This window comes from Bison bison, unplaced genomic scaffold, assembly GCF_000754665.1.
Source record: "Bison bison bison isolate TAMUID 2011002044 unplaced genomic scaffold, Bison_UMD1.0 scf7180017864384, whole genome shotgun sequence".
Lineage (NCBI taxonomy): Eukaryota > Metazoa > Chordata > Mammalia > Artiodactyla > Bovidae > Bison > Bison bison.
The window spans coordinates 12,218,283-12,223,382 of NW_011494956.1; positions in this window are offsets into that span (position 1 = coordinate 12,218,283).

Sequence of the window (5,100 nt, forward strand, 5' to 3'; positions counted from 1 at the left end):
ATTTGATGAAGTTGCTGTCTTGAGTTTAGTATTGATATTGTGAAAATGAATGCAATTTGGATTTCACATTTCTTAATGTTTGTTCTTATTTCACAAATGGATAATTAAGGAATTATGCGTCATAAAGAAGGAACCTAAGTGAGCTATATTATGGGTATGCTGTCTTTGCTCACACATTTGGGTAGCTTCTGGAATATAGGACTTATTCACGTTTTGCTTCCTAATCTTTCTGTTGTACAGGGCCAGATCTCCTCTTACCCACTTGATTGTTTTTATGTGAAGCACATCTTACTATCGCCTTATTTTGGTTGCTTTTGTTCACAAGAATTGTTAATATGAGAATGTGTATCCACCTTAATAAAGAAGTTAAAATAAAAAAAAAAATAATAATAATAAAATTTATAATGACTAATGGTAAGACAGGTACACAATGTTCAAAAAGCGGAAAAACATAGTAAATGCTGTAAAAAACAAATATATATATATACTTTCTCCACATTTTAGTTTACACACAATTAGAAGAAAGTAGAATTGCATCTAATGTGCTTCAAAGAGCTTAAAATGACAACTCTGATCTTTAGGGAATAATGAGCTCTGAAATCAAAGCCAGACTTGTCTGAAGGTGAGGGCCTAAAGTTACACCACATTCAGGGTTGAAATAGACAGGATGTCTCTAGAATTTCCATATAGGAGGGGTAATAAGGGAGCCAGTGGTTGGGTTCAAGAAAGGTGAGGACTTAATGAGTAAATGTTTTTTCAACATTTAGAACCTTACATGACACATAGTAAACATTACTGAGAAAGAAAAAAAAAAAAAAAGCATAGTTAATGATTAATGATTATTTATCAATATTGGTTCATTAATTGGCACAAATGTAGCATATTAATACAAAATGTTAATAATAGAGGAAACTGGGGGTTCGGGCTGTATGGGAACTCTCTATACCATCTCCAATTTTTATATAAATCCACAACTGCTATAAAAAAAAAAATGTCTTTTTTTAATTTAATGACAAAAAAGTCAATGCTGCAAATATGTCAGTGTTCTCCAAAATTATAAAAGTTGACAGATTTTTTTTTAAAAAGAGATCAAATTTATTCTGGCGCTTACACCCAAAAAGTTTAGCATTGGCTCTTTATGCCAGTGGTGGTGGATGCTGTAAGAGGCCATTTGTTTCCTATGGAAGTTTTGTGATTTTGGGCACAGGATTGTTCCCTGTGTGACTGCCTCTCTTGATGACTGCAGATGAAAGATAAGGGTCAGAAAACCAGTCTGGACTTGTGATCTCTTAGGACTATACAGAAATAATAAGCAATCCTAGCTAATACATAGCACTTGCTATGTAAGCATTTTGAGGCATCCCTGGTGGCTCAGCAGAAAAGAATCCACCTGCAATGCAGGAGACACTGGTTTGATCCCTGGGTAGGGAAGATCCCCTGGATGAGGGAATGGCAAGTCACTCCAGTATTCTTGCCTGGGAAATCTCTTGGACAGAGGAACCTTCCAAGCTACAACTCATGGGGTCACAAAGAGACCTGAAACATGACTCAGACATGACTGAGAGTGTAAACATTTTAATTATAATGACTTTATCCTCACAACATACTTATAGAATAAATATCATTAATTTTCCACATTATATTATGAAAATTAGGGCACAGAGAACTTTAATAATGAGCCCAAATCATGCAGCAAGTAAATGACTTAATCCAGCTAGCTCCAGACTCGATCTAGATAAGCTAGCATACTGTGGGAAGTCAAACTGCAATAGCGAATTTCATGATAACTTATGAAATCAGGGGAAGAGGGTATCTGCAGGGATTGTGCAAGTCATAATAAACTATTCCAAGCCTGTTACTTAGTACATTTGCATAGGAAGTATAATACATAGGGATCAAATTAACTATATTTCAGTAAAAAATAAAAAGCAAAACATACAAATTTAAAATGTAGGCCCTGGAATCAGTCTTCCAGAGTCTAAATCCTATCTCTGCTTCTTGCTAACTGTGTGATGAAAGTTACTCACCTTCTAGAGTAGCAAAAATGAGGGCCTGTCCAAAGGTGTCCATGCCCTAATTTCCAGATACTGTGAGTATATTAGGTTATATAGCAAAGGAGAATTAAGGTTGCAAGTGGAGTTAAGGTGACTAATCAACTGGTGTTGAGACAGGGAGGTTTTCTGGGTTATGCAGGTAGGTCCAATGTAATCCCAAGGGTCCTCAACAATGGATGAAGGAGGGACTTCCCTTGTGGTCCAGTGGCTCTGACTCTGCTCCCAGTGCAGGGATCCAGGTTCTATCCCTTGTCAGGGAACTAGATCCCACATGCTGCAATTAAGAGTTTGTGTGCCACAGCTAAAAATCCCCCATACTGCAAGTAAAAAGATCCCATATGCTGCAATGAAGATCAAAGAGTCCAGGTGCTGCTATAAATATATATAATGGACGAGGGAACCTGAAGGAGATTCAGTCAAACTCAGAAAAGATGCGATAATAAAAGCAAGCTCAGAGTGCTACTATATGAGAACTCAACCCATCACTGCTGGCTTTGAAGCTGGAAGGGGACCATAGGCCAAGCATTGCAGACCCTTAGAAGAGAGCCTAGTACATAGTAAGTTGCTCAATAAATACTAAATATAAACAGTTGAGGGAAGGCACTACAATGGATGCTGAAAATATTGGGTGAAATGTTATTCAGGAACAGGATGTCAGGATAGTGACCAAGAGTTACTCCACAGTTTACATACTCATTGTGAAAGCGGGAAGTACCTTTACAGTGGAGACATCTGCAGCGACCATCTGAGCTCAGTCTTCAAACATAGGATCACGGGAGGTGGGAGCCTGGGCATTGATGTCCCTCTGATTGGATGCAGCATAAAGTATGACATCATGTTTGAAAAACTGCTTACCAAAAAAGTTAACCTGAATGGAACCACGCTACAGACCTGGGTTTCCATTTGCAGAAAACACAAGGAATCGAGGAGGAAGTTAAACAACATGAAGAAACACTGAGACAAATCCTGAATGTGGTGATATTCTACGACTGTCCTGGTCTCTTCAGAACTGCTGTGTCATGAATTTAAAAAGGTTATGAAGAGGTGGTTCTCTATTCTACTTGTCATGCAGGAACCCAGGCCTCTCTCATTCGTGATGCTGCCATGGTTCACACGCCTCCTATAAGGAAGGGAAAGAGGATATGCAGGATCTTGCGGATTGGCTTTTAATCCATGCCTGACATTGGTATACAGCTTCACCTGGCCCCTACCCAATTGCAAGAGAGTTGGGAGATGAGCCTGGAAGCCTGGGAGGAACAAGAAAGGAGTATGGTGAGCATCCAACTAGGCTTGGCACACACATAACACCCCTTACCCCTCTAATAATGCAAGGCTCAGCGTGGCCTCTGCGAGGCAACCCTAAGCCATGAATACCCCCGGTTTCATGCAGTTCCTCGCTTTGAGACAGACCAGCAATCCAGTGTCCTCCCTTCTCCCCTTATCCCCTGTGTGCATGTTCAATCACTCAGTCATGTACGACTCTTTGCGACCCTTTGGACTGTAGCCTGCTAGGCTCCTCTGTCCATAAGATTTCTCAGACAAGAATACAGTCATGTTCGACTATTGGCAACCCCATGAACTCTAGCCCCCCAGATTCCTCTGTCCATGGGATTCTCTAGGCAAGAATACTGGAGTGGGTTGCCATTTCCTTTTCCAGGGGATTTTCCTGACCCAGGGGTCGAACCCATGTCTCCTGCATTGGCAGGTGGATTTTTTACTGCTGAACCACCAGGGAAGCCCCCTCATCCCCTACATCCTCAATCAAAAATACCAATGTCTTCACCTCTACATATCTTGAAATAGTCTTTACCTCTCCGACTGCATGTGTCAGAGCCTAATGCAACAGCCTCTGGTCTGGCATCCCTTCATGCAAGGATCCTGTTCTTCGGTGGGAGAGGTGGGGGCTATATTCTTGTAATAGGCTGCACATGAGCCAACAATGGGCAAAATAACTTAATGTGCTATGAAGTCACCAGAGACTGCAATGGTAAAGAACGACTATTTGGGGTGAGGAGGAGGAGCTAATTTATATAGGACTGTCAGAGAAGGCTGCACTGAGGAGGTAACAGCAGATAGAATCATCCAGAAAAGCGATATTCCTATTGCTGTGTTCTGTTGGAGAACTCTGCCACTCCCTCTTCAAGTAGTAGAGTCTGTTTTCTCCACTTGAACTTGTACAGATGTTTCAGTTTGCATAACTAATAACCAAGTACAATGTTAGTGATGCTGTGTGACTTCTTAGTCTGTCATAAAAAGACAGCACAGCTTCCACCTGACTTCTTTGGGACCCAACCAAGATGCCTTGCCCTCAACCCTGGTTTAACTAACAGGTGACTGCCAGTCCCAGTGGGCCAGCCATGGAAGTGAGCCACTTTAGAAGCAGTTCCTCGGTTGATTTGCCCCCGCTGATGCTGAGTGGAACAAAAATGCATCTTCCTCCTGAAGCCCTGCCTGAATTACAGAGAGATGGTAAATGAAATAGATAGCTGCTCTTCTGAAGCCATTGAGTTCAGAGGTATTTCATTAGGGATCTCTAGTGCTGAGCTAAGTTCTAAATACTAAGGAGCCACTCAAGAAGAAATCTTCACAAAGCATTTTAAGCATTGCCAGCAACGATGGCAATAGATCCCATGGGTCTAAGCACACTGAAGGAGCAGGCAAGGCCACGAGGCTGAGGAAGGGAGCAGTAAGATGGGTGGCTACAGAGGAAGGCTGGAGACTCATCTTGCAGCTCCTCCTGCACCATGGTAAGAAGTTTGAAATGTGTCAAAAGTTCTGTGGGAGCCTCTAGAGGGTTATGAGCAGAATAGTGGGAGTGGCTTGTCCCTGAAAGATGGCTCTTGCTGCTCTGGAGAGGGTGATCTGGAGCAAGACGTGTAGAAGCAGGAAGACTGGTTAGCACATCACTGCAGCTGTTCAACTTGAATGCGAAGGTCACTAAGTGGTGAGGAGAAGAAAGTAGATTCTGGGCATGTTTTGTAGACAATAGGTCTTGTTTTTTGTTTTTTTTTTTGTTTGTTTTTAATCAATTTTTTAATGGAAGTAT